We start from the raw sequence: 15234 nt of genomic DNA on the forward strand, positions 1-15234 counted from the left end.
TTTAGGGGTGGCCAGTGATCGAACACTATACTCTGGTTTGCTTGACATATAAAAGATGACATTCACCAACAGGGCTATATTGCACTGGTGCAAAATGGTGCAGCACCCATGGATGCGGGTGGTTGAAGGTGAGTTAATGCAGATATGATGTCGGTCTGGCAGGTGGCCAAGCCACATGGCCTTCCGCGCTCTCACCTGCAGGAATTTAAGGCAGGCCTCTGCCTCTCAGCCGACACCTTTAATCTACTGTGCGGATTGAGACCTTCCCTGTAAGTTTAATACCATGGCTCCGAGCCCTCAACAGACCTCCATTCTGCCTCTAAATTTCTCTTGCCACCCTGATGTAGGAGAGCCAAGCTCTCGCACTGCAATAGGGTGACATTGCAAGCTTCTTAGTTGTGTCGACCTGGGAAATGGTATTCACTTCTCCCACTCTATTTACTGCACCTTGCATTTTTATGCCTCGTCCCCTGCCTCTGTCCCTGATTTGAATCCCCCTGTCATTCACAGTGTTAACTATGTTGCCCTCATCCAGCTCCCAGTCTATAACTTGACTATTTCGGCTCACTCCTCGTTGCACCCCACTCAAAGCAATATGCCGCGACATAGTCACCGCATGTGAAGCAGGCGCGGAAAGGGAAAATTTTAAGAACCACCCTAAATTTATATGTACAATAAATGGTCTAATCCCCATGATACATAAGAAAAATGGGAGGTGATTTTATCAATAATATAATATGTATATATAATTTTTTGGCGAATCTCTCACCAGATTATATTATCTTGTATACTGATGGATAATTTTTCACTGAATTATAAAATCTTGTAAGATCTTGGTAAATCTTTTACTGAATAATAAAACATTGTGAAGTCTTGGCAAATGTTTTGTTAAAGTATGAAACCATATATGATAATAAGAAAACATATTCATTAAACTGTAATATACTAACATACATGTTTGGAAAAAGAAACATAATTCTCTCTTCCTACAAATAATGTTCCAAGTTTCAGTGGTCGTGTTTGTCAAGGTTCTTACAATACACTCTTTCATATCCTTCTATTAGTTTTGATAATATTCCACAACAAAGTTCTTGTAGGTGTTGTTATTCACAACGAGTTCTGTCAAGGTAGGAGAGATTAATCTTTTCTCTACAAATTTTGTCAAGCTGCCACAATTTTCAAGTTATCAAATTTCTTTTTTATTCCATAGACTCCAACTGCGAGATAAAAAAAACACATCAAGTTTGTTTACCCCAACACGCCAACAAGTAGCAAGCCCCAACTATATTATATAAGAAATTATTAGGTATCCCAAGGGCTTGAAGGGGATCTAATTGAAAGAAGTGACCATTGTGAGAATCCTTCCAATCAATATATGAATATATAAATGTAGATTTATTATTATTTTAATTGGAAATCTTCAATTAAATAATAAAATTTAATTATGTCTCTCCCAATCTAAATTGCTTATTAGCATAATTCACTACCATCATAGGTCCCCCATTTTTTTAACAACGTTGTAACATGTAGATTAATTTCCTTTTTGGTGAACAATCTCCACCTTTTAGGAAAATATGGTGCAGTGGCTCGAACCCCTACAGATCATTAGGACAAACTAAGAATAGCACAAAAGATGAAAGGTTGTACAAACCAACTTATTTTTCAAACAACTAATCCAACGTCAATACCTAAACTTTTTCATGAAGATATCATATTGAGAATGTTTGAAAAATGGTGAGAAATCTTCTGCGAGGGCAATGTGGAAAGAGTGAAAAGGTTTCATTGTTTTGAATTTTTTTTGTTAAATCAGAAAAAGTTAAAAAGAATATTAATGGAGATATTGGTATTTTTTACTAAATTTTGTGAAGTGACTAAATGTAGCTTTAACCATTCACCTTAAGATGTTTTTACAATATAATTTCCTAAGTTTATTTAATATCTTCATTATCATAAAAAACCAACTTATGTCCATCTTAACTCCACATCTACCACTCTTAGGGGGATGAAATCTATTTATCCCTCTGAGCACTTGGTAGACCCAGAATTAAGATGGATCTAAGATGATAGAATTTCCCCTTTAAATAGTCTATGTCACATGAATACCATGGTATTACCATGGGTCAATACCATGGGTTATCATAAACCTGGAGCTTAAAAATTACTATTAGTAATTTATAAAAATTAATAAAATTAATAATTGGTTTTTATTTTATTTTTTATTTTAACCAAGTTAAAATGTTTAACATACATTAAATTACAACATCCATTTTTACTCTTGATCCAACAAGCCCCGAGAGGGATCAAATATTTTTTCACTCTATGCTAGTTTGCATATCAGGATATTTGATACCTCTCGGGGCTTAGTAGATGCAGAGTAAAGATGGATCTATGTTGGTTTAATTCCCCCATTTAAATAGGCTACATTCCACGTGAATACCATGGGTCAATACCATATGCCATTTTTTTTTTATTAATACTAATATTAGGGTTAATAATTTTTTTTTGCATGATATTAATAATAATCTAGCCCATGGTATTTGGTCCATAGTATTTTGCCCATAGGTTTCACCTAAATATAATGCATTTTTTGAGTGTTCGTAACTATAAGGTGACTTATGGAGTAAATATAAAAAAATGTGCTATTTTTTTACCATACCTCTCGTTTATTTATATTTTTATTAATTTACCATACCTCTTTTACAAATATGTTATTTGGCCCATTGGATTCACTTAAATAAAACCTCTTTTTTGATCCTTCATAAATAGAAAGAGGGTTATGGACTAAATATAAAAAGAGGTTTTATTTATTTACCATTCGTCTAGTTTATTTATATTTTTATTTATTTACCATACTTTTTGAGTAAGTATAAAAAGAGGTTTTATTTATTTACCATACCTCTCATTTATTTATATTTTTATTAATTTACCATACCTATTTTATAAATATGGTATTCGGCCCAGAGGATTCACTTAAATAAAACCTATTCTTGAAAATTAGGGTGAATGGAAGGTTGTAACTCCTACTTTCAAGGGCTAAATTTACCTTTTTTACCCTCTCCCTTAAAATAAGGTGGGCTATTTGAGGTTATTTGTAAAATTGTACTATGATACAAAATATTCGCCCACAAAAAATTTAAAACCCCTTAATTTCGCCAAAGGGTGAACATTCGCCCCTAAGATTTTCCATGGGCGCAGAGGTAGCCATGGAAGAGCCATTCGCCCCCCTTCACCACTTCCCTCTGCATTGACTTCCCCATTGCCCTTCTCGGCCCCTAGCCCATCCACTTCCCACTTCCATGGCATTCATCCGGCAACCCGTAGTGGAGGAGGATGAGCTTGTCCTGGTGTGACTCGTCGTGTTGAAGGGGCCACCCAGACGCCCATTCTAAGCGCTGCCACCTAGTCCGCTCAATTTCGTTTCCTCTGCTCCATGGATAAACCTGTCGTTATAGCCACTGTTTCGGTGGATTTTAGGGAGGAAGCTGGGATGCACAATGATAAAAAACACAGCCCAGTGAAGAACCTGGTTCATCTGCCCCCTGACCATGTGCAGAAGATGTCGAGTGCCAGCAAACAGAAGGAGGTCAAGGATCATCCGACCACCAACAGATCGAAAGCTTCGAGTAGCAAGGCCACCAGCACTGCCAAAGGAGGTCTAGATGAAGCCAGAGAGACACACGACAATATGGGTGGCAAGCAGGCAGAGGATACTGATTCAGGCGAGTATGGGTGTCCGATTGTGGAGGAGAAGCCACCGTCTTAAGACACCTAACACTTGCATGCAGACAGGTCACGTGTCCAGCTCGGTCTTTTTAGTAGTTTGTCTTTTACTGCTGTTAATTTTGACAGTTAATTTTGAAATTCACCATGACAGTTAATTTTGAGTTTTGGAGATGTAGCCCCTGCGCGGGCAATTGGCTTTTTCTTTCTTTCATCTTCGGATTGGTTTCCCCTTCCAGGGCAATCTCGTTTTAGTTTTGAAGTTCAAACTAGTCATATGGCTGTTCTAGTCCCGCAGAGACCGGGGCCTCACTGTAAATTATGTTTCCATTAATAGATTTAGTCTTACTTAGAAAAAAAATACTTCAAACTTTGAAGTAGTATGGGTTGGAACTTTTTTCTAGAATAAAGACTCTTTGATGTAAAGCAGCTCATATGACCTCATTTGATAAAAATTCAGTAATACAGTTGCAATAATTATAGGATATTTGTGTCATTTATGCTAGTGAAGTACATTTACTTTTGTATCTTTGTCTTCACTATTTTCATATGTTATTCATTGATTTATGGATTTTTATAATGAATTAAATGAACATAATTTGTTGCAAAATACGCTCTGCTTCTCACTTAGTAATAATCTTAATGTTTTCTACTTGATGATTAGTATCATAATTCTTATTTTCTCTGGTATAATCTAATTCCCTCGTCTTTCCTTCTAAATCACACCTCAACCTTAAGAATCCAACAAAGGTTCCTACCCTACCCTGTAAGGTTGCTTGTAGAACCTGTCTTGATTGAACTCAACCTGTGAATCCATTGCCCAAATGGCTTATCTTCCTTGTTTTAGCCCAAACCAATTCTAAAAAACCAAACCCGAACTTAATAGCTAGCCTAATATTATTCAGAAGAACGTAGCTAAATCAGATAGAGAGATCCCTCTCTGGGGTTGGAAGTGCTAGATACCCAACTCCCAAAGTAGTTTTGTGGTTACCTCTGCAATTATTTCTCAACCTTATTAAATTACAGAATGATAACATTTCCTTCATATAATTTGATGCATTATCATCTATTAGGTCATAGATACATTTTCCAATCATTTACAAGTAAAAACAAGTTAAGATCCATACATAGCCACTGTCATAAGACACATACATAACACACATAATAGCAATATAAATACCAATGAAATCACAACCATATGATCCACACATAAACCAATATAATACTCATAGAAATAAAAGGAGAAATAACCTCATATTGATGATGCAAAATCCAAAACCGGGATGGGACTACCGCGTTCCAACCGACCATAGAATGGCGAAGCCAAATCTCTCTTCAGCCATTCACCCCTTTGCCATATTCCTAGCATGAATGTGGGACTCAAACCAAAGAACCAACTAGGGAATCCCAAGGCTAAACCACCTCACCCTCATCAACAGAAATGAGACTTTACAATAATCCATCCTAGATCACTAGGCTGACACAATAAACATGTCATAACAAGATTTACCATTGTCTCCACCCGATCACTAGGCCAAACAAGCATGGATGCCACCGGATTTCTCCGACTACACTGTGAGGAATTTTCCTGTCTCTAAGTCTCTCGAGCTTTACCGCAATTGAAACCCGGATCACTAGGCCCTAAACCAAAACCCACTCAAGAATATTTACTACATATCCAAAACATGGGATTACTAGTCCCAACAGAGAGAAACCCACATCTTGGCTTTATCATTTATCTTGTCATTCATCGGCAAGGATTCCTATGCCCACTGAGGCATCATAATCCTATCTTTACTGCAACCAACAGTATGGCTGAGGGGTCACTAGGCCAGTGGCTTTACCATGATCCACAGTCTGGTTCAACGACCACTAGGCCATGTGTTCTATCATTCGAAGATCCACCTCACTCATCTTCGAATCCATCTGAAAATCCAGCTCAACCAAAACATGAGAACCCCATCAAACCATGCCTATCCAAAAATGGAAAGACTAGGCTGAAAACAATGTTACACTTGGAAACACCCATGCCATAACAACAAAAGAACCACATGCTATACCATGCATGAAAAATCTAGCAAAGAAAATACATATGTAAGTCAATACTTGCAAAGAACCCTGCTATAGTTTCTTGATCCTACTCTTCCTTTCTTACTCCTTCCAAGTATGCCACACTCCTCTAAGAGTTCTCCAAAAAAACTCTAAGTGTCCAAGAGTATGAGAGAGAGATGAGAGAGCTCCAAAACTGAGCAAAAGCTTACACACTAATCCTCAGAAGCCTTTTATCAGTTAGGCCTCTATTTTCTTCAATTTCCATTATTTTCCTTAAATTTTCTTGTCGCATGCAACCTGTGACCTTTCACCTTCCTCTTCTCCTAATGTCCATTATTTTCATAAATAAATTTTCCAAAAATGCCATTTTTCCTTTCCAAATCCTTAGCCATTGTGTTTTCCAATTTCGTTTAGCCATAATAATTGAAATGAACACCCACTAGGATGTCTTTCCCACCATTCAGTTTGGAATATGTGTCCCATCAACGTGGTCTTATATATTTTTACACGGATTTTTAACCAGAGATGTTACATTTTCTCTTAAAACCACATAGAGAAAGAGCAACAATAAGTATAGGGAGGAGCTTGGGGAGAAACCTAACCATTTGGAGGATTTATTTACTACTCACAAGCTCAGAATCTAGTCATCAAGAGCAAGTAACCAAGAGAAATGCATATGGATACAAAAGAAATAAGTAAAGGAGTTGAACCTGACAATCTAGTCACTATACTTGCATGAAATATAGGGGGAAAATCACTTCATAGCTCGTGGACCAATGGAGTGGATTATGATATGTAAACCTTGATGGACATGGTTGATGTCACTCATGTCAAAAATGGTTGTCAAGAGGATTTTTTTCTTTGTTAATGATCAATATTTTAGAGGAAAATTCTATGATTAGTATAATTAGAAAGGAGATGCAAAGTTAAGAGAGGATAAAAGTAAAAAACAAGTAGAGAGAAGATAAATTAAAGGCTATGAAAGAATTATTGGAGAAAATACAAGATAAAATGGCAACAACAAGTGCAACTAAAAATTATCCTCTTGGCTATTCAAAGGACATACCAAAGAACCTACCAAATCTAAATGGATTAAGAAATTTCTCATGAAAAACCATGCCTACAAGTATTTCTCTATCCTTTCTATCTTCATCAACAAGGATCGTCTTAACTAGTAAATTTTTAAAATCCACTAATACATCTTCATGAAGGTGTAGGAACCATCTAGAAAATCCTTTTGGCTCAATTAGATACCAAATTTATGGATCTTAGGAAAGAGAATATAAAGCCCTCACTTGGTAGAGGCACCTCAAATGCATCAGTTCTTGGTAAAGGCCCTAAGTCTCAAGGGGGGTAAAAAACAACATGAAAAATGTTGGTGGAAGGGAACCTTTTCTAAGCACTATCATTGTTGGGTTTGTTTCTATTGCACAAATTGTCAATAGTAAAGAAGAGAAAAAATGCATTAGTGAAGAAACCATAAGGAAAATAACATATACTATTATTATGTACACAAAGATAAACAATGGTGAGAGCATAAAACATAAAACAAATATACACAAGGATTCCCCCGGGTCCCAAAACCAGGAATACCAAACTGTTTTTTCAATATGTTCTTTTCAATATTACAATACATATATGTATACATGTCAAAGAATCTATAAACCCCAACCCATTAACCCTAGATTAGAACATAACCATTGTTCCCTTGACCGAATCTACAAAATATAGGGAAAATTTTAAGAACCACCCTATATTTATATGTATAATAAATGGGCTAATCCCCATGATACATAGGGAAAACAGGAGACAATTTTATCAATAATATAATATGTATATATAATTTTTTTGGCGAATCTCTCACCAAATTATATTATCTTGTACAGTGATGGAGAATCTTTCACTGAATTATAAAATCTTGTAAGATCTTGGCAAATCACTTACTGAATAATAAAACATTGTGAAGTCTTGGCGAATATTTTGTTAAAGGATGAAACCATATATGATAATAAGAAAAAATTCATTAAGCTGTAATATACTAACATACATGTTTGGAAAAAAGAAACATAATTTTCTCTTCCTATAAACAATGTTCCAAGTTTCAATGGCCACGTTTTTCAAGGTTCTTAAAATACACTCTTTCATATCCTTCTATTAGTTTTGATAATATTCCACAACTAAGTTCTTGTAGGTGTTGATATTGACCACGAGTTCTATCAAGGTAGGAGAGATTAATCTTTTCTCTACAACTTTGTCAAGCTACCACTTTTTTCAAGTTATCAATTTTCTTTCTTATTCCATAGACTCCAACTGCGAGATAAAAGAAAACACATCAAGTTTGTTTACCCCAACACGCCAACAAGTAGCAAGTCTCAACTATATTATATAAGAAAGTATTAGGTATCCCAAAGGCTTGAAGGGGATCTAATTGAAATAAGTGACCATTGTGAGAAGCCTTCCAATCAATATATGAATATATAAATGTAGGATTACTATTATTCTAATTGGAAATCTTCAATTAAATAATAAAATTTAATTACATCTCTCCCAATCTAAATAGATTATTAGCATAATTTACTACCCTCATACCTCTCACATTTTTTAACGGCCTTGTAACATGTAGATTAATTTCCTTTTTGGTGAATAATCTCCACCTTTTAGGAAAATATGGTGTAGTGGCTCCAACCCCTACAGATCATTAGGACAAACTAAGAGTAGCACAAAAGATGAAAGGTTGTACAAACCAGCTTATTTTTCAAAAAACTAATCCAACATCAGTACCTAAACTTTTTCATGAAGATATCATATTGAGAATGTTTGAAAAATAGTGGGAAATCTTCTGCGAGGGTGATGCAGAAAGAGTGATAAGGTTTCACTGTTTTGAATTTTTTTTTGTTAAATCAGAAAAACCAATATTAATGGAGATATTGGTATTTTTTACTAAACTTTGTGAAGTGACTAAAAGTAGCTTTAACCATTCACCTTAAGATGTTTTTACAATATAATTTCCTAAGTCTATTTAATATCTTCATTATCATAAAAACCAACCTATATCCATCTTAACTCCACATCTACCACTCTTAGAGGGATGAAATCTATTTATCCCTCTGAGCACTTGGTAGACCCAGAATTAAGATGGATCTAAGATGATAGAATTTCCTCTTTAAATAGTCTATGCTCACATGAATACCATGATATTGCCATGGGTCAATACCATGGGTTATCATAAACCTGGAGCTTAAAAATTACTATTAGTAAATTATAAAAATTAATAAAATTAATAATTGGTTTTTATTTTATTTTTTATTTTAACCAAGTTAAAATGTTTAACATACATTAAATTACAACATCCATTTTTACTCTTATCTACCAAGCCCCGAGAGGGATCAAATATTTTTTTACTCTATGTTAGTTTGCATATGACGATATTTGATCCCTCTAGGGGCTTAGTAGATCTAGAGTAAAGATGGATCTATGCTGGTTTAATTTCCCCCTTTAAATAGGCTACATTCCACGTAAATACCATGGGCCAATACCATGTGTCATTTTTATTTTTATTAATACTAATATTAGGGTTAATAACGTTTTTTTGCATGGTATTAATAATAATCTAGCCCATGGTATTTGGCCCATAGTATTTTTCCCATAGGTTTCAACTAAATATAACGCACTTTTTGAGCGTTCAGAAATATAAGGTGATTTATGGAGTAAATATAAAACAAATGCTTTATTTATTTACCATACCTCTCGTTTATTTATATTTTTATTAATTTACCATACCTATTTTACAAATATGGTATTTGGCCCATAGGATTCACTTAAATAAAACCTTTTTTTGAGCCTTCATAAATAGAAAGAGGGTTATGGACTAAATATAAAAAGCGGTTTTATTTATTTACCATACCTCTCGTTTATTTATATTTTTATTTATTTACCATACCTTTTGAGTAAGTATAAAAAGAAGTTTTATTTATTTACCATATCTCCACTTTATTTATATTTTTATTTGTTTACACCCTTGCATGTATATAAGGTGACTTATGGAGTAAATATAAAAAAAGTTTTATTTATTGACCATACCTCTCATTTATTTATATTTTTATTAATTTGCCATACCTCTTTTATAAATATGGTATTTGGCCCATACGATTCACTTAAATAAAACCTATTCTTGAAAATTAGGGCGAATGGAAGGTTGTAACTCCTAATTTCAAGGGCTAAATTTACCTTTTTTACCCTCTCCCTTAAAATAAGGTGGGCTAACCTCCATATCTAATATTTTTATAAAATAAATTTGAGGCGATTTGTGAAAATGTAGTATGATACAAAATATTCGCCCACTAAAAATTTAAAACCCCTTGATTTCGCCTAAGGGCGAAAATTCGCCCCTAAAATTTTCCATGACAAAATATCATGGAAAGTAAACTATCATGCCCAAAACCATGTGAGAAATCCATGCACAAAACCATAGGTAAGTCTTCCCACCTAATATAGGGTCCAAAAAAAAATTCCTTGGGCGTTGCCCTGGACCCTATGTAGGGGGGCTACTGCCCCACTCGCAGCGCCTGACGCAACATAAAGGGGGGCTTCCACCCCCCTTGTGACCCCCCCGTGTAAGGGGTGGTCGTGGAAAGAATATAACACAACCCAACATTCTCCCACTTATTGTTTTCTTTCCACAGGCGGCCACAGGAGAGCTTAGTCATTGATCGAGCGCTATAACGCTTATTGTTTCTCAACACCAAGGGAACTTCTTAGTGCTCATAGACTTTGTCAAATCATCTATAGTATTCTTCAAAGTGTCCACCTTTACCAACAACACCTTTTTGTCCTCAACCATATCCCTCACAAAGTGATACTGAACATCAATTTGCTTTGCCTTTGAATGATAAGCAGGGTTATTTGCCAATAAAAGTGTACTATGACTATCACAGTCTATCCTTATAACTCATTTTGTTAACCCCATATTCGAACACAATCTCTGCAACCAAAATGCTTCCTTTCTTACATGAATGGTTGCCATGTATTCCACCTCTGTAGTTGAAAGTTCCACTACAGATTCTCTCTTACTCATCAAACTAGTTGCACATCCAAATAGGTTAAACACATACCCACTTGTAGATCTTCTTTGATCCAGATCTCCAGCCTAATTTGCATCAACAAAGCCATGTATGTCCAAAACGTTGTCTAGTCCTGGTCTTCCTTAGTAGCGCGGACCATAATCATTAATGCCACACAAATACTTGAAAACCCACTTCAGTGTTGTCCAATGTTCCTTCCCTGGTTTTGACATAAACCTGCTCAATACTCCCACTACATGTGCAATGTCTGGTATAGTATAGACCATTGAATACATTAGGCTACTGACTACACTTGCATATGGAACAGAGGACATGTTCTTTTCCTCTTCTTATGTGTTGGGACACTGTTCAGCAAATAAATTTATACCTACAGGAATAGGAACCTTCACCAGTTTACTATCCTGCATATTAAACCTCTAAATAAAAGGCTTCAACAAACTTCCTCTGGTTTAACCAGAGATTCCTCTTTTCCTGATCGTGTTTAATTTCCATGCCCAAAATATAGTTCGCAGCACCAAGATATTTGATGCCGAATCTGGAGGACAATTAGGTCTTCAAATCCTAGATAATTTCCTTGTCATTTCCTACCAGCAACATATCATCAACATACAAGACCAGATGAATAAAATTGTCACCAATTAATTTAAAATACACACAATGATATGCTTTTCTTCTGGTGAAGCCATGTCCCTATATAAATGTATCAAATTCCTGATACCACATCCTTAGTGATTGTTTTAACCCATACAAATAATTTTTTAACTTGAATACCAGTTATTTCTTACCCTTCACCGCAAAGCCTTTAGGTTGCTTCATGTAGATCTCTTCTTCCAGATCCCAGTGAAGAAATTTTGTCTTCACATCCATTTATTCTACCTCAAAATCAAAAGCAACAAAAAAAGATAAAAGTAATCTAATAGAAACTACCTTGGAAATAGGAGAAAAAATATCACCAAAATCAATTCCCGACACCTAGGAATAACCTTTCGCTACCAACTAAGCTTTGTATTTCTCCACCTTGCCTTATACATTTGTCTTCTTCTTAAACACCCATTTTCTCGCAATGGGTTTCCTTCTAGCCGACAATTCCACCAAATCCCAAGCCTCATTTTTGTGCAAATATGTCATTTCATCAACCATGGCCTCTTTCTAGAGTTTTCCATGCTCTGAATCAACTGCTTCCCTCACAGTTCCAGGATCATCATCAGTAATAGATAAAGAAAAATTTGAACAGAAAGCAGATGGACTATACCTTTGTGGGTGCGCGTGGGGTTGTCATGGAAAGAATATAACACAACCCAACAGTTTTGAAGTTGTGAAAACATACTGTGTTTTTTCATCTAGAACATTTGAAGGTGATGATGACCATGAAGAACGAATGGATTTGGCTAGAATTTTTGCTGATGATCTTCTGAGAAAGATTAGAGTGCAAACAAAGAACTTTTTACCAAGGGAATTGACTTTTGATTTTCAATGTTTATGTGAGAATATAGGATTTGAGAGTTTCTTGGACCACGACCTAAGTCAATTAATTCAAAGTTCCATTACAACTACTCCTGCAAATTTCATGCTACGATAAGATCACTTAGCTAGAAGCACCATGCTAAAATATCCCCACCCTTTCTTTTCCCTTCATCCTTAAGAAGCAAAGGAAGTCATTCCAAGTCTAGGTGAACTTTGGCTTGCTAGCAATTTTCTAGTAAATGGGTCTTCCAGATGTTTGTGGATAAATTATTCTTTTGATTTTCTCTATTTCAAGTTGATAGCAGTTGGTAGTAACCTACTCTTCTCTTCCATTGAAGGTAATGTGGACTATTTTTCAACTTTATTCATACATATCATAATTTCATGTTCATATTTTTTGATAGGTTAGTGAAAAATATCATCATTTAGGCTAAACCTTCTTGTATCAAAATGATATATCAATCTGTAAAGGTTAAAGTGCAACCAATATCCCCTTGTAATCATGTTTATTAGTTATTTTTTTAATATTGTCCATGAGGACTTTTAGGAATTTACTGTGAATTTGGTAGTTTTTTGAGTTTATAATTACATGCATTCTTTAATATATAGAAAGTACATTTTTATTTGTCTTTTTTAATGAATATTAGTTACTAAAAATATTCTCATAATTATATTATCATCACATTGGGTCTATATTAAGATTTAAACTTGGAGATCTAGATTTTTTAAGATTCCATGTTTGAACACAAAAATCTAAACATAGATCTGTATTTTGAAGATTACTCCCATGTTTGAAGAGAAAAATATAAACATAGCATGCTATTGATTTTAGAAGTTCATATACAAATTTGGCATCACTGTAATTCAAACCTGCCTCAACTCCTCTACAACCTCCATTAATTATAGTGGTTGTGAAACCTTGACCCATAACCACGGGCCAGAGGACACCTTCATCTCCCGACATGGTAAGGATTTTGAGTGGTGTAATAGCACTGAAAAGGAGAAGGCTTGAAAAAGGATACCATATGACCATCTAAATTATCACAAACCCATACCATTAGAATCCTCTTCTGAATCCAACAATCGTGTCCCACTTCTTATGTTGGATAAGATTATTATTGTCTTATGTGCTTTAATTTAATTTCTCAGAGAAAATGCTCAACCGTGCTAAGAGAAAAGAAAGTAAGTTCTAGGTATAAAATATATTTTGCACAATTATCCAACCGATGTTTTGATTTAAATCATTACCTCCTCATCCAAGATGGTTCATTTCTTGGAAAATTATGCTAAGATATCAAGCCCCAAATTCAAATTATTGGTCGGTAAATGCGGCTCTACAAAGGGACATTTCATGAATAGTTATGAGGTAACCTCTTATTGGTTTTCATGTCTATCCCAACTTTTCATCCCTGATTTCTTCCCATTTCCTGAATTTGTGTCCATTTATTCACAAAACTATTATCCTAACAAGTCCTCTTTCATGTCTATGGATGGGTCCAAAATCATCTTCATTGTCAATTCCAATTTGATAGCAACCATGTTAGGGATATATACTAGTTCCTATCCCTTATGCTAGAAAATGAAAAGGAATCAAGATTTATCCCTAGAAGAAACCTATATAAGCACTTTACTTCTAAATATATGACATACTAACCTTCCTTTACCCACCATACCTCCTCCCTATAGACATAAATAATTTCCCATGTGGGTCTAGGATTCTAGCATAAACTTATCATTTATCATTTAGGATACAAAGATTATAAATTGTGGATATCCCTATGCTGGCCATCTAGGACCTATTCTATGGCCCAAGAAATAGAGCCTTGAGTTTCATGTATACATAGTCTATCTCTAGGACAACAAAGGAATAACTGTCAAATTTTGAGACCAAAAATAGATTTTGGTTTCCTTCCTACCTAGTTTATATATACATTTTTTTTCATCTAACCTCCATTGCACATTTAGTTTTACCAAAAGTAAATAAGGGGGTGAGGGAAAAGATTACAACTCCTCATTTTCAATGGTTTGGGTAGACTTGGATATGAAAGGTTTTATGATTTATATTAATGGTTTCATGTGTGTTGTTAGTTATGTAATCAATGATAGCTTTCCTACCGAAATGCCCACTTAAGTAAGGTATTACCTGCAAGTGGGTACAAAAATAAGAATGGGGGACTAGTTCCTATGGTAGGAACTCATATTTATAAAGATATATAGGCTGGACCTTATTACATATAGTATCTCTATGTTAATATAGATCTTTTCTAGATTAAATCCTTGTGAATATTTTTTCTGTCATAGTAGCTTGTCTTTTATAGTAGCCTACCTTGTCCATCTATTAAATATGTCTCTTGGACGTGGTGTTAGTGGATTTTACAAAAACACATATACTTCCAAGCGACTAAAATGGTCAAGAATGAAATGAAACTTGCAAGTGTGAAATCCTACAAATATATTAATTATAGTCAAGGATATGAAACAACTCGATATTGTGGATTAACATTGTATGAATTTTGTGACTGACCATAGGTAGATGGAGCAACTTGCAAGACATAAAATAAAAGATCAAGAAAATATTAAAAAGCATACTTCCCACAAGCCTTTTTAAAAATAAAATGCATTGAAATGCTATAAAAAATATTATACAAATAAACAATAACTTATAGGATAATGACAATGGCAATGCCATGCCACCTAGACTAGGTGGAGGTAGAATTCTAAGGGGCTACTAAGATTGTTGAGGGTACTAATATGGAGGAGAATCACTTGTCACTGGATTTTCCTATTGAACATAAGTCATAGAAGGAGACTAAAATGATGGTGGAGCTACTTTTTGTTTCATTGGACGTGGAGGCAAATGTTGCATTTATGGAGGATGATGCACAGTATGTGGTTGAACAAATGGAGGAGTTTCAAT

The sequence above is a fragment of the Pinus tabuliformis genome, chromosome 8 (assembly GCF_031772625.1).
Source record: "Pinus tabuliformis cultivar Carrire ecotype Pingquan chromosome 8, CPIR1, whole genome shotgun sequence".
In the NCBI taxonomy this organism is placed as follows: Eukaryota; Viridiplantae; Streptophyta; class Pinopsida; order Pinales; family Pinaceae; genus Pinus; species Pinus tabuliformis.